Source organism: Sus scrofa, chromosome 10, assembly GCF_000003025.6.
Source record: "Sus scrofa isolate TJ Tabasco breed Duroc chromosome 10, Sscrofa11.1, whole genome shotgun sequence".
Taxonomy (NCBI): Eukaryota; Metazoa; Chordata; class Mammalia; order Artiodactyla; family Suidae; genus Sus; species Sus scrofa.
The window spans coordinates 66,537,298-66,553,235 of NC_010452.4; the positions used below are offsets into that span (position 1 = coordinate 66,537,298).

At 40.1% G+C, this 15,938-nt stretch overlaps 1 long non-coding RNA gene across 1 annotated transcript in view; it reads left to right on the forward strand.

Annotated features, from left to right (window-relative positions):
* LOC102157904 overlaps positions 409-15,938 on the forward strand; it is a 39,855-nt gene continuing 24,325 nt past the window's right edge. Inside the window, exon 1 of the long non-coding RNA XR_002336444.1 lies at positions 409-3,880. This is a non-coding gene — a long non-coding RNA (uncharacterized LOC102157904). The remainder of the gene's footprint in view (positions 3,881-15,938) is intronic.

Genomic DNA, 15,938 nt, shown 5'->3' on the forward strand with positions numbered 1-15,938 from the left:
CAGGTACATCAAGGCAGACAGGGTCCTCCTTCAGGCTAGGCTCCCCCAAGTCTTCTCTTTGTAATAACTTTAGAACTAGGCTGCTGCACTGATTAGTCCCAGGAATAGATTTGGACCAGGCTTGAAAGGTCTGTGAATGGATCAAAAAGAGGTTGTTATTCCAGTATCATTTCTCTAGACTAGTTTTGTTTTGAAGGCGCTTTAATACATTTGAATTGAAATTATTTAAATTGCAAATAGGCTTGGTAAAGACTCCACCAGTCCCTGTTGTATAGTAAGTACCCAGTTCCTTCTCCCCTAAGTGATACTTAGGTGGTCTATCACTGCATTTAAGTTTGGTCTCTCGTCCGTCCGTAGAGTGGATACTCATAGAGCTGTCAAAGCCAAAAACAGCGATGGGCCGGGGTGGGCGGTTGGGGGGGGGGTGTCAAAACAGATCACTAGGTAAGGTGGGGGAAGCAGACAGTGGGTAGGAAGGCCATGCTAGAACAGGCAGCCTGGGGCAGCTCCCCAACCAGTGAGTGGAGATGAGAAGGGACCATTTTTGAAAGGACAAGGTAGGAACAGGGAACAGAAGAAGCAGGTGAAGCGTAGGGTGGGCTGGAGTGTGGAGCAACAGCGGGAGGATTCCTGGAAGGTCCCTGTCCAGGGCTGTTGTGGGTTTGACTGGCATCCCCAGGCTGTGACTGACCGTCCGGGTCTTGCATGTCCCAGATGTACATCTAGGGTCAGAGTGTTTGTCTCCCGCCACCTGCCAGTGTCCTTGACTGGAGTGTGAGGAGCTGTGAAGGCAAAGCATTGGTAACTCATCCGGATGGTGTCTCTGAGTTTTGAATTCCCAGCCCCTCTTTGCCAGCCGGGGATCCCCTTAGCTATGTCCTCTCTGTCAGTCACGGTGCCCAGATCAAGGTGAGGAGAGAGACCCACCTCGTGATGAGCCAAGTGACAAAGAATTTTGGAGCCACTTTTTGTACTGCCACTGTGGGCTGGCATGTGGCAGGGCCCTGCCACCCAGGCTCAGATACTGGCTTTACAATGACAGCTGCATAATCCAGATGCTTGTCTACAAATTTCTGGAAAACCCTGTTTTCTCCTCTGAAAAATATATACACTAATAGTTATTAGCTCATAAGGTTACTGTAAGAATTGAATGAGGTCGTCTCACAAACGTGCTTAGTGTGGTACCTGGCCCATTGCAAGCATTCACTAAACCGTAGCTGCTCTAGTGTTTAAATAGAGACAGTGATTCGGTAGGTTTTTATTAAGGATAATATACCACTGCTAGTGCCCTGTGCTCTTTCTTTCTCTCCTGGAGCTGCAGGACTGGACTCTGAGCAGGATTTAGGTGAGGTGAGCTGATATGTGCAGTTTCTCTCTTCTAAGCTAAATGTGAAAAAGGTAGCAATGCAAATGCTTCTTTGACAAATACATGTTAGAATGACATGAATTACCTTCAGATTCTGTATCATCCAGCTCTAACATTTTTACATGTCATAAAACCTCAGAATGTTGGCTAGGATAATTCTTTGTGCATGAAGCTGAAAAATGATAGATAATTTTTACTTCACAGAGTGTAAAATTCCTGTATGTTTTACAGATTCTCTTATCTGAACCTTTTAGTAGCACAATCTAGGGAAAAATTGTATTTCTAGTTAAAAAAAGTTGTAAAGAACCTTCTACCCCCACCCCCACTGCCCAAACTGTCATTTTCAGTATGTTTCTCTGGAAGGCAAATGGATGGTGAGATTTAGTGAATAGCACGGTGCCTCACTGTGACCTGGTCCTGGTGTAGCCAGTGCAGACTGTAACGCTCGAGGCTCTAGAAGGTGATAGTGAAGACTCTAGTAACTTAAAAGATTATTCCAGTAACACTGTATATGGTCAGTGGAAACATCAGGTTAATTTCTAGATGGTCATTTCCTGGAAGGTTAATCTCCACATTTAACCTGGTTGCAGGGTAAGAGAAGAATGAGTAATTCTTTAATTCATGAAAAGTTAAGGAAACAAAACCATATTTTGCAGTGATCCTTCTGTGTTTTATTTTCTTAAAAAGGCGATGCTTGACTGTCACTTTTCTCTGCTTGCTCTTGAGAAATAACAAGATACAAAATATTCATAGAAAATCCTAGTTCATTTTATTATTGAATTTTAGGTTCAAATAAAATTTTTACTACACAGTTATCTGGTAATGATCATGCTGTTTTTATTGATTGTATTGTGATAATATGCAGTCTGTGAAATTTATGAGACCTTCTGCTATACCGTATGCTAGATAATGAGGTGGTGCTGTACACATAGAAGTTTCTTTATAAATGACCATTCTGATATTTGGAAAAACTAAACAGACCCTTAGAAGTGAAACAGAATACAAAACACCTGTTTCATCTTTTCTGAGCTCATAGCTTTCCTATCATTGTGCATAATTTAATAAGACATGTTAACAAATTAGATGAAGAGAATTCAAATTTTACAGAAGATTTTTTATTGAGTAAATGATAGATAAAACAAATTCCAGGACAGATAATGAATATTATAAACACGTAATTTCCTTCCATATTTAATGTATATATCTGATGTATTAACTAGCAAAACTGAAATGAATTTCTTTTGGACTTGCATAAATTTAATTTAAAATACACCTTAAAAATAACAGGGTAAGAAAAGCTAAATGAATCTCTGAATTTTGGGAAAAAAAAGAGAAAGGTATTTAATCTACCAGGACATATACCTACAGATGTTCTTTCCTAAAACTGTTCAGACAGAAATGTAACTAATGCCAGTAATTGTTGTCTTGTCATGTGTTTAATATGATGCACAACCCAGATCAAATGTTGTACAGGTAAAAAACAATCTTCTTCCTTTAAAATTTTAAAAATAACAAGTCCAAATTGCATTTTCTATGGATAGGCCTAATCTGGGTAAATCTACCCGAGTGCTAATACATTCAGATTTAGTCATCTGGGGGTATTTGGTGTAATACAAGGTACCTTTTGATAGTTGTGTGAGTGATTAGCATTGTATAAACACACTCTGGGGGAAGTGGGTTTAGCAACAAAGTATTTAAAAATATACTAAATCTCCCCCAAATATACTGCGTCAGTGAGTAAACTTCAGCCCTACCAAGTTTACCAATAGACTGGGTTACCAACTTTGTAAAGTACAGCAAGTTCAGGAGGATGTGTAGTAATCAGGAGGCCCCTGTGTAATCTCTCTGGTCTTTAAGCTTCTGGTTTCCTCAGAATTGCCTGCATATAGGTGTATGACGCAATGATAACAAGTAAGCACTATAAAATTATCTATAGGCATGTGTTTCCTTATTTGGGTACATGAAGGTGTCATATACAGATTTCTTGACCAAAACTTCTAAAGTAAAAACTTGAGGTAAGCTGATTGTGTATTCAGTTTGTGTATTCAGTGTATTAAACTATATTTAAATAGTATGTAAGACTTTTTGGGACCCGAGAAGACATCGACAGGGCATTGGTACTGTGGCTGTGAGTCACCAGTTGCCACCCTGGCAGCCTTGAAAGCACACCCAGAAGTGCTCAGTGCACTCCCAGGCTAGGGTGTAAAACAAGAGAGATCTAGCTCATTACAGTTGGTTCCTCACTGAAACCATTTGAGTCAAATTTATTTTATTGTTGAAGGGAGCTTACACTGTAGCAATACTGCATTAAGAACATTGTGGATGGGACCTATAAATCCTGGAATGATTTCGCTTGTGATGTGTATGCCGTTGGGTAATGTAGGCTGTAACTATGAATTAACCTAAAGAGGGAAGATAGAGATTGTAAGTTTTTTCACTGATCCCCTCGTTCATTTGTGCACCAACCATTTCTAAAGGCTGAATCTCTTCCGGAGAGGAGCCGAATACACAGAGGTGAGTGAGACTCACTCCCTCTCCTGGCGGCCCAGGAAGGACAGGTCACAGGCAGAGCCCAGTGCAGGGGTGTCCAGAGAGTGGTTGAGGGCATGGAGGCGGGGGCTGTCAGGCCTCCAGAGAGAACTCAGAGCTGATGATGGATGGGCCTCAGAAAAGTCAAATAAATGGTCCAGAGAGGATGGGGGTGGGGGACTGTGTCCCAGGGAAGAACTGGCCATTCTGTGTGTCTGGACCTCAGGTGTCTGATCTTAGAGGCTGCTGGTAACCCAGCTCTTCTCTCCCCGTCCATCCTAGGCTCACCCTGCTGCAGCTGCAGGTATACAGTTCCCTGAGCAGGGTTGGCAAACCCTGCCCGCCAGCCTTGCCGTGGCTCTTTCCTCTCACAGTGCGCTTCCCCAAGACATCCACGTGGGAGTCTCTCTTCTTCCTTCAAGCCTCCTTTCAAATCTTACCTGCTCCATGAGGCTACCAGCCCCCTCCTTACCGTTGCGGCCTTCTCCCCTTTTCTGGCACACCAGATCTCTCTTTCTGACTCTACCTCTTGTTTTGCCAGAACCCTTTCCACCTTCTCCTTTATGTTATGATTATTTATTCATTCTGTTGCACATTTATATTTGTTTTCACCTGCTGCATTGTTAGCACCTGACTACCAGCTTATGTATTCCAAAACAGATAAGCAGTGTGGAGCATGTAATAGGTGCACTGCAAATATTTGTTGAATGGATGAACAAAAATATTAGATAAGTCAGACAATCTTCTGAAGAGGTAGAAAACAGGGTTTGAAAGCTGTTCAGCTTGGAGTAAGAGGGGAAGTCCTCATTCCCCACTGTTGTCATAGCAATGCTGCCATGGTTAATATCTCTTGGACTAGAAGTGCATCCTCACTGGTCCCACTGAGAAGACACCTTCACCACCATGCTTGAATGGTGACATGGCTCTCATCTCCTATTATTCACTCTCTGTGGATTTCGCCTGTGTGGCAGAAGGCCGGTGGCTAGAGTGATTCTAGAGGCAAGGAAACCTGTGAAAGTGGTTTTTGAATCTCCACTCTTAGGACTTAAAGTCAAGACAGAAGGGGTTTGGTGTGGAAATGAATGGATCAGTTTGTAGTGTCTGCCCTGCAGCATTCTGTTTTATCTGGTTAGCTAAGTCTTTCTCTGTATGACAATCTGCTGATTATCCTGCCAGGTGAAGTCCACCTATTTTTTCAGTTAAATTTTATCACAGCTCTTCAAGTGCGAATGAATTATTGTCAGCATTTTGAAAATAAGCAATTAGGACTAAGTGAAAGAGGTCAAATAATTTCCTGAGGGTTAATCATTTAAGTTAGTTAGTGATAAAATCAGATTTTGAACTCAGGCAGTTTTATTTCAGGGTCTGTGATGACTGTGCCAGCTACCTACATCTCTGTTTCTGTTTATTTATAAAAGGAGAAGAAAAGTTTTCACTTTGTTTCCTAGTCAGGCTAAGAGGCACTTTGAGGTCCTTGACTGAATAACGTGCAGACCCAACCAACTCGAGGCGAAGTCCTGAAGTTGGCAAAGTTTATTTTGCAACCATTTGGTTGTCTGTGGGCCTCCACATGCATTAGTATTAGACTCAGCTCTATGATGTGATATTATTAATTGACTTACTCATTTACAGATACTCAATAGAGATTTGCCACAGCAGGTCAGAGGTAGATAGACTGAATTTTTAGTACATTATAGCATTTGATTTTTGGTTTTCCATCCCGAAAACCAAAACTAAACTCCAAGAAATTAGTTCTCACATCACATCACAAATAAAAGTCAATTCCAGGTCAATTAAAGTCTTAAATGTGGAGGAAAAACCCCCTCAAATTTTTAGAAGAATGTAAGAAGAATATCAACATGATCATGAGATTTGGTCATGATGTACAACCCTTTTAAAGTATTGTTGTATTTGTTTTGCTAATATTTTGTTGAGGATTTTTGCATCTATGTTCATCAGTGATATTGGCCAGTAATTTTCTTTTTTTGTGGTATCTTTGTCTGGTTTTGGTATCAGGATGATGGTGGTGGCCCCATAGAATGAGTTTGGGAGTGTTCCTTCCTCTGCAATTTTTTGGAATGGTTTCAGAAGGATAGTTGTTAGCTCTTCTCTACATGTTTGATAGAGTTCACCTGTGAAGCCATCTGGTCCTGGACTTTTGTTTGTTATAAGGTGTTTTTTGTTTGTTTGTTTGTTTTGTCTTTTCTATGTTGTAAGTTCTTTAATCACAGTTTCAATTTCAGTTCTTGTGACTGGTCCATTCATCTTTTCTATTTTGTCTTGGTTTAGTCTTGGAAGGTTGTACTTTTCTAAGAATTTGTCCATTTATTCTAGGATGTCTGTTTCATTGGCATATAGTTTTTATTGGCATACAGTTTTTATTGGCATATAGTTGCATGATCCTTTGTATTTCTGTGATGTCCGTTGTAACTTCTCATTTTTCATTTCTAATTTTATTGATTTGAGTCCTCTTTTTTCTTGACAAGTCTGGCTAAGGGTTTATCAGTTTTGTTGATCTTCTTCAATATCCACAAATTAATCAGTGTGATATATCACATTAACAAACTGAATAATAAAACCATATGGTCTTCTTAATAGATGAAGAAAAAGCCTTTTATAAAATCCAGTGCCCATTTCTGATAAAAACCCTTCAGAAAGTGGGCGTAGAAGGAACCTACCTCAACATAATAAAGGCCATATATTGACAAACCCAGAGCTAACATCATTCTCAATGGTGAAAAACTGAAAGAATTCCCACTGAGATCAGGAACAAGACAAAGATGTCCACTCTCACCACTACTATTCAACATAGTTTTGAAAGTCCTAGCCATGGCAGTCAGAGAAGAGAAAGAAATAAAAGGAATCCAAGTTGGAAAGGAAGAAGTAAAACTATCACTATTTGCAGATGGCATGATACTATACCTAGAAAATCCCAAAGATGCCCAGGAAACTGTTAGAGCTCATCAGTGAATTTGGCAAAGGCACAGAGTACAAAATTAATACACAGAAATCAACTGTATTTCTATATACTAACAACGAAAGATCAGCAAGAGAAATTAGGGAAACAATCCCATTTACAATCACATCAAAAAGAATAAATTTACTTATGAATAAACCTAGCTAAAGAGACAAAAGACCTGTACTCTGAAAACTATAAGACTCTGATGAAAGAAATCAAAGATAACACGAACAGATGGAAAGACATATCATGCTTTTGGATTGGAAGAATCAATATTATCAAAATGACTATACTACCCAAGGCAGTCTACAGATTCAGTACATTCCCTATCAAAGTACCAAGAACATTTTTCACAGAACTAGAATGAAATATTTTAAAGTTTATTTGGAAGCACAAGAGAACCAGAATAGGCAAAGCCATGCTGAGAAAGAAAAATGGAGCTGGAGGAATGAGGCTCCCTGACTTCAGACTATACTACAAAGCTATAGTCATCAAAACCATATGGTACTGGCACAAGGACAGACTATAGATCAGTGGAACAGGATAGAAAGCCCAGAATTAAGCCCACACACCTATAGCCAATTAATCTATGACAAAGGAGGCAAGAATATCCAGTGGAGAAAAGACAGTCCCTTCAGTAAGTGGTGCCAGGAAAACTGGATAGCCACATGTAAAAGAATGAAATTAGAACACTTCCTAATATCATACGCAAAAACAAACTCAAAATGGATAAAAACATAAATATAAGACTGGATACTATAGAATTCTTAGAGGAAAACAGGCCAAACACTCTGACATAAATTACAGCAATATCTTCTTGGATCTACCTCCTAGAGTAATGACAATAAAGTAAAAAATAAACAAATGGGACTTAATTAAACTTAAAAGTTTCTGTACAGCAAAGGAAACACTAAGCAAAACAAAAAGAGAACCCACAGCATGGGAGAAAAATCTTTGCAAATGAATCCACTGACAAGGGATTAATCTCCAAAATTTATGAACACCTCCTATAGCTCAATACCAAAAAAACAACCCTATTAAAAAATGGGCAGAAGATCTAAACAGACAGTTCTCCAAAGAAGACATATAGATGCCAAAAAGCACATGAAAAGATGTTCAACGTCACTCATTATTAGAGAAATGCAAATCAAAACCACTCTGAGGTACCACCTTACACCAGCCAGACTGGCTGTCATCGAAATGTCTACAGACAGTAAATACTGGAGAGGGTGTGGAGAAAAGGAAACCCTCTTACACTGTTGGCGGGAATGTAAATTGGTGCAACCACTGTGGAAAACAGTATGAAGATTCCTCAGAAAACTAAAAATAGAATGACCGTTTGATCCAGTAATCCCACTCCTGGACATCTATCCAGAGAAAACCATGACTCAAAAAGATACATGTACTCCAGTGTTCATTGCAGAACTGTATACAATAGCCAAGACATGGAAACAACCTAAATATCCATTGACAGAGGAGTGGATAAAGATGTGGCACATATGCCCAATAGAATATTACTCAGCCATTAAAAGGAAAGAAATAATGGCATTTGCGGCAACATGGGTGGACCTAGAAATTATCCTGCCAAGTAAAGTCAGTCAGACAATGAGACACCAGCATCATATGGTATCACTTACACATGGAATCTAAATAAAGGACACAATGAACTTCTTTGCAGATCAGATACTGACTCATAGACTTTGAAAAACTTATGGTTTCCAAAGGGGACAGGTTGGGTGTAGGGGGATGGGCTGCAGCTTTGGGATGGATATGCTATAAAATTGGGTTGTGATGATCGTTGTACAACTATAAATGTAATAAAATTCATTAAGTAAAAAAATTTAAAAAAAAGAAAATTAAAAAAAAAAAAAAACATGATCATGAGATTTGGGAAGTATTTTTAACCAAGACACAAACATGAACACCATTAGGTAAGTGATTGATACACCTGACTACACTTAATTTAAAAAACTCAGTTTATCCCAGGAAATTGAAAGACAAGCCATAAATTTGAATAAAACATTCAAAACACAAGTATTCATGTATTTAGAATCCAGAATACGTATGTATACATATATGTTTTCATTGTGTGCATGTAAGAAATTGACAGAGGGTAAAGTGCATAAAAGACACAGAGGCATCATGTAGAGATTTCATTAGGACTTTCTGTGGATGTCATGCTACTAAACATGCTCACTAATAATAGCTATAAATTCCCAAAGAGATTTTTTTAAAAAAATCTGTCTTAGGGCTCTGGGGACTGGAGGGGAGTTGAATGTGAGCAAGTGGAACACATTTCTATTTTTCTTCTAGTCTTTATGGCTAGGTAAGCTTCTGTTGGGGCAGAAAGTGCCCTGGATGAGCAAGACTCTGATTAAAAATCCCACCATCTCCTGGGATGAAGGAACCAGGGAGAGAAGCTTAGAGCAGCCAGAAGGACTAGAGAATGGGGAACCCCATGGAGGAGGGGACAAAAAGAAGGATATCTGATTCTGAGTGTAAACACAGCCCATGGCTGAATATTGGATCCCACGTGAATGGCAAACAGATAGAAGCTGCAACAAAGACTTAAAGAATTAAAATACAGTTTGGCTACCTTGCACATGATGATTTTTATACTGAATCTAGTCAAGTTATTTTCTTGCTAAAACAAGAATATCTACACTCTTCTAAGCCATGGAAAAAAATCCAAAATCTCCACATAGTGGTAGATGGAATCCAAAATTATATGACCTACAAAGAACCAGGAAAGTGTCAGCCCAACTCAAGGGAAACGATAATCAGTCATTGCAGCCCTGAGAGCACTCAGGTTGGAATTATCAGACAAGACCTTTAAAGCAGTGTTGAAACTGTGCCTGTGTTAAAGGAAAATATATGCATAGCAAACCAAAACACAGGAAATGACAGTAGAGAAATAGAAAATACAGAAATGACCAAATAGAAAATCTGGAACTGATAGATAAAATATGCCAAATAGTAAATTCACTATAAGAGCTCAATTGCAGATTAAAGATGCTAGAAAAAAGAGTCTGTGAACTTGAAGATAGAGTAGTAAAAATTATAAAATCTGAAGAAGTGAGAGACAAAATAAAATGGATGAAGTCTTAGGGAAGGCACACAAGTCTTATGTGTGAAAGAAGTTCTAGAAGGAAAGGAGACAGAGAACAAAAGGAATCTTAGTGCAAAAGTAAAGAGAATGAGACAAAAATATTTGAGGAAACAAATTCCCAAATTTGATGAAAGATATAAATTGACAGATACAAGAATCTCAGTGAACCTCAAATAGAATAAAATAAAAAAGAACTTGTCTAGTCTATCATGGAAAAACTGCTGAAAATCAGAGATAAAGAGAAAACCTTGAGGTCCTGAGAGAAAAATGACAAATCATACATAGGGGAATGATGATTTTAATTATCACACATTCTCACCAGAAGTCATGGAGGCCACAGAAAGCGGAAAAAAGCTTTTGAATTGCTAAAAGAAGAAAAAAAATACCGCTTAACCCAGAATTTGATGTCCAGTAGAAATAAATATCCTTTTAAAACAACGTACAAATACAGAAATTTTTATTCAGAAAATATAAACCAAAGGAAATAATTGCCAGGAGACCTGAACTACAAGAAATGCTAAACAGAGTTGTTCAAACTGAAAGAAAGTGAAACCAGAGGAAACTTGGATCTTCAGGGATGAATGAAAAGCCTCAGAAATGGGAAATTTATGGCAACCACAAAAGGCATTATTGCACAATTTCTATAAAAGCATATGAGTGTTTAAAGTAAATATTATAATTCTGTCCTGTGAGATTTATAAAATATATGTACCATATATGATAATTTAGTGTAAAAAATAACTAGAGAAGGTAAATGGATTAATATGGTTGTAGATTTTTGTATTTTAAATGAAATGGTACAATATTAACTCTAAGTAGACTGTAAAAAGTTAAGGATGAGTATTGTAATCTCTAGAGCAACCATGGAAAAATGCAAATCATACAGCTGAAATAAGCCATTTTTTTTTTCCAAAATAGAACTTAAAACATTTGTATGACCTAAAAGAAGGTGGGAAAGAGGGAAGAGAGAAACAAACAAACAAATGAAAAACAGGGACCAACAGATAAACAAATAATAAAATGATGGACTTAATCTGAATATATCAATAATCACATTAAATGTTAATAGACTAATCACTCCATTTTTTTTTTCTCTTTTTAGGGCCACATCTGCAGCATACAGAAGTTCCCAGACTAGGGGTTGAATCAGAGCTGCTGCAGCTGACCTGTGCCACAGCCACAGCAATGCCACATCCAAGCAATATCTGCAGCCTATACCACAGCTTGCCACAATGCTGGATCCTTCAACCCACTAAGTGAGGCCAGGGGTTGAACCCACATCCTCATGGATACTAGTTGGGTTCTTTACTTGCTAAACACTCCATTTAAAAGACAGAGAGTATCAGGATGGATGCTAAAGGGAGAACCCAGCTCTTGACTGTCTATAAAAGATGATTTGCTCTGAATTGAAAACTACACAAAAGTTGAAATTAAATGGATGGAATAAATATGCTACCTAAACAGTAAGCATTAGAGAACTGGAGTTTATTAACAGCAATTACACATAATTTCAAGATGAAAATTGTATCAAGGATTAGGGAATTCCAAATTGATAAAAGTATCAATTCATCAAGAAGTCATAACAAACATAAATCTGTATGTACCTAGGAAGAGAGCCTCAAAATAAATCAGGAAAATATCAATAGTATTAAAGGAAGAAATAGGAAATTCCACAAACATAGTAGATTTAAAAATCCTTCTTTTAGCAACTCACAGAACAAATAGACAAAAATTAAGTAAAGACATAAATGATTTGACCCACTCTATTACTATTGTTGCAGGAGCGGGGAAGACCCCTTCCAGGGCCTGAGAGTGAGCTCTTGTTTAACACTTGGAAATGAGTTGTCTGAGGAGCCACATGTGCTAACAAAGCAGAAGACTTTATTGGAAAGGGGTGTCTGGCCAAGAGCAGTCGGTCGGGGAACCCAGGAAAACTGCTCTTCCAGTGGCTTGCAACTTCAGGTTTTTGGTAACGGGGTTAGTTTCCAGGTTGTCTGTGGACCGTCATCTTGCTTGGCCCATATTTCGTCTGAGCTCAGGGTCCTTCCTGGTGATACTTGCAGATCTCAGCCAAGATGGATTCCAGCACCCAGGATTCTGGGAGCTTGGGCATCTCTTCCTTCCTATTGGCCCTTCCTGAACTCTCCTGGATTGTTTTTGGGGGCAGCACTGTGTTCCTTATTGGGGCCTCCTGTTGTGAGGCAACTCATGCCAACAGTTATTACTATGCCTGGCTAAGGTGGGTGGTTTTAGTTAGTGTTTGGTTCCCCAACACCATATTCTAATTGATGGTAGAACACTGTGCCCCAAAATTACAGTGTACTATTTTTTCAAGTACACATGGTACATTTACCAAGGTAAGCTATATTAGGCCATAAAACCATACATTTGAAAGGTTTGAAATCATACAGTGTTCGGTCTCTGACCACAACAGAATTAAAGTAGAAATCAAAGGTAGTAAGTTATCTTGAAAACCCCAAAATATTTGGAAAATAAATATCACTTTCTAGGTAATTCATAAGTCAAGGAAAATATCACAAAGGAAGTTAGAAAGTATTGAAGTGAATGATAAGAGAATACACATTAATATTTGTGGGATACATACAGTGTTTATAGGGAAATTGATAGTGTTCAATGTTTTAAGAGAAGACACAAGTTCTAAGTAATGGCCCTGTGGTTTTCGCCTTCCAGTTATGGGAAAACACCACCATGTGGGAACGTCTCTACTCAGAGGAACTTGGATTCAAGGCACAATGGAACATGACCACACACTCTTAGAAGGGTAAAATTTAGAGCCCTGACCCCATACCAAATGGTGGCCAGGTAGTGGAGGAATTGGAATTCATCTCCTGGTACAAATGTATAATCATGCAATCACTTTGGAAAATTGTTTGGCCATTTCTTAAAGGTCAAATGGCCATCTATATGTTGGAGAAATTGGAACTCTCCTGCACTGCTTTTGGGAGTGAAAAATGGTGCAGCTGCATTAGGAAACCCAGTTCCTCAAAATGTTTAAACATTGAGTTACCATATGATCCATCAATTCCACTCCTAGATCAATACCCATGAAAAATAAAAACATAATTTTTATGGAACTGAGGTTCAGCTGCTTTCTGCTTGAAAGCAATCCTCGAGAGATAGGCATTGGTTGGAAAGGAAAGATTGCTTTGTTCAGGGGGCCAGCAACCAGGGGAGAAGGGAGACTCTTGTCCAAGAACCATCTCCAAAGATTCTGCTAGACCATGAATGTTTTTAAAAAGGAGGGAGGGAAGTTAATTGCAGTTAATCTTTTGAGGAGGGGTCAGAGCCTTAGTTATCTTCCACTGTGGTGCTGACTTTCTTCTTACTGGTTGGTGGTGAGGTAAAAGGGCTGTGTTCCAGGACTCTAATGCCCAGCGTTTAGTTACCATCCTCCACCTGGGTAGGCCTTAGTGCCTACACAGGAACTCAAAACAGTGTCACGCACACCCTTGGGGAGGAACCAGGACCCTGCCTCATTGCTGCACTACTGTTTCTTGACTGCTCCTCCTCTGTTTCTGTATTCCCTCCCTTTGGTGATTAGCAACCTTAGGAACTCAGGGAAGGTCCTGTAGGAGAAAAATGTCCCAATAATAAAGGTAGAAAGGAGAGACCCCGGCCATGATGACTAAGCAAAGTCCAGCCAACTGCCCCTAACCACCCCTCCCCCACGCAGCTGCTTCTGTAAGCTTGTTCCACATCTCCTACCTTGCCTGACCTCACTCCAGTCCGCCAAGCACGGACCCCGAAGAGCCAGCCCATAAAAGCCTTGTGAAACCCTTCTTCGGGGCTCAGACTCTGGAGAGTGATCTCCTCTAAGCCCGCCGGCGTAATAATCCTGAGTTCACCAACTCTCCGAGTGCTCGCTTGGTTTTCTCACTGGGTAAGAGAGCTGATCCACTGCAGCCACAGAGCTGCTGGAGCTGGTAGGCTACAGCCACAGGGCTGTCGCCAGAGCTGATAACGCTGTGGCCACAGGGCTGCCAGGCAGCTGCCGTGACAGTCCTAGAGGGTGAATGAAGCCCCTACAGGGTTCTGCATGGGTCATAATTCCACATGAAACTTGAACCTGAATCTTCATATAGCATTTTACAGAAAATCCAAGAGTGGAAAGAACCCAAATGTCCACCAACTAATGAATGGATAAATAAGATGTGGTGTTGAAATCACACAACTTGAACCTGGCCAAAACCCAGACTGGGACTTGAACCCATTGTCTTGTAATTGAAATCACACTCCTAGTCTCAGGACTTACTGAGTCTCAGCTTGGAAGGAATTTAGTAAGAGGAAAAATGATAGGTAAGAAGGAGATGTATTGAGAGAGATACGTGCCTCTTAGAACTTGGGCCATCTCAGAAGGCAAGAGCAGCTCTGAAATATGGAATGGAGTGGTTAGTTTTTATAGGCTGAGAATTTCATAGGCTAACAAGTGGGAAGTTTATTTCAACTATTTTGGGGAAGGGTGGGGATTTCCAGGAATTGGGCCACTGCCTTTTGGCCTTTTATGGTCAGCCTCAGAACTGTCATGTCACCTGTGGGTATGGGTGTGTCATTTAGCTGCTAATTATCACAGTGAGTGAGTGTATAATGAAGCTCAAGGTCCACTGGAAGTTGAACCTTCTGCTGTCTTGGCCCTGATAGGTTCTAACCAGTTTGTGTTGTATCCTCAATGGCTGTGTCATTCTTTTAAAGATTGTGCCCTGCCCCTTCCCTCCTGTCTCAGTGTATCCATTCAGTAGCATGTTAGGCAATAAGAAGGAATGAAGTGCTGACATGTGTTGTGCCATTGATGAATTTTGTAATGGTATGCTAGATGAAGGTAGCCAGTCACAAAAGACCATTTAGTGGTCAGATATAATTCCATTTACATGAAATATCCAGAATGTATAGAGACAGAAAGTAGATTAGTGGTTGTCTGGAGTTGGGACAATCAGGGAAGATGAAGAGTGCTTGCTAATGGGTACAGCCTTTCTTTTTTGGGGTGATGAAAATACTCCAAAATTGATTGTGGTGATGTTTGTACCCTTCCGTTACTATAAGAAAAAAGATTGAATTGTACCCTTTAAGTGGGTGAATTATATACTATGTGAATTAAATTTTCATAAAGCTGTTGTGGTACTGTGATTTACAATAAGAAATACGTATTTGATCTTGGTACCTACACCCAGGTCCCCAGAACTCCTGACATTGGAATTTCCCAAGTGATAAGTGAGATGAAGGACAAAGGGAGTGTCTTTTGTTATTCTTCGCAAGCCCCTTTCAACCTTGCCAGAGTTTATGCTAAGGAGGTAACTTTTGCAAAGCCCCTAAGGGTGGGGGGCTTGGCTCGTTGCCAGGGGAACCAACCAGGTGGTCCAGAACCTCAAAGTCCAGGGAGGAGGGAGGCGCTGTAGGTTGAGTTGATCAGCAGTGGGGCAGTGATTTAATCAGTAATGCCTGTGTAATGAAGCCTCCACAAAATCCCAGAAGGACGTGGTTTGGAGAGTGTCCCGGTTGGGACGGGACGGGATGGGATGGGATGGGATGGGGGGTGGTGTGCCCCGAAGGAGCATGGAAGCCCTGTGCCCTTTCCCATGCTTTGCCATAGGCATCTCTGACCCATGGCTGCTGCTGCGTTTCGTCCTTCTTAATAAACCGGTGATCCAGTAAGTACACTGTTTTCCTAAATTGTGTAAGCAATTCTAGCAAATCGGTAAACCTCAGGAGGGGTCATGGGAACCTCTGGTCTATAGCCTGACAATCAAAAGCGCAGGTAACAACCTGGACTTGCAGCTGGCATCTGAACTGGGGGAGAGGACAGTCTTGTGGGACTGAGGCCTTAACCTGTGTGTCAGATGGTGGGTAAATACTGTCAGAATTGAGTCCAGTTGTGGAATAATCCAGGCAGCACCTGCAGAGAACTGCAGAATTACTTGGTGGAAATGAGTGGGTGGAAAAGGCCCACACACTTGGAGTAT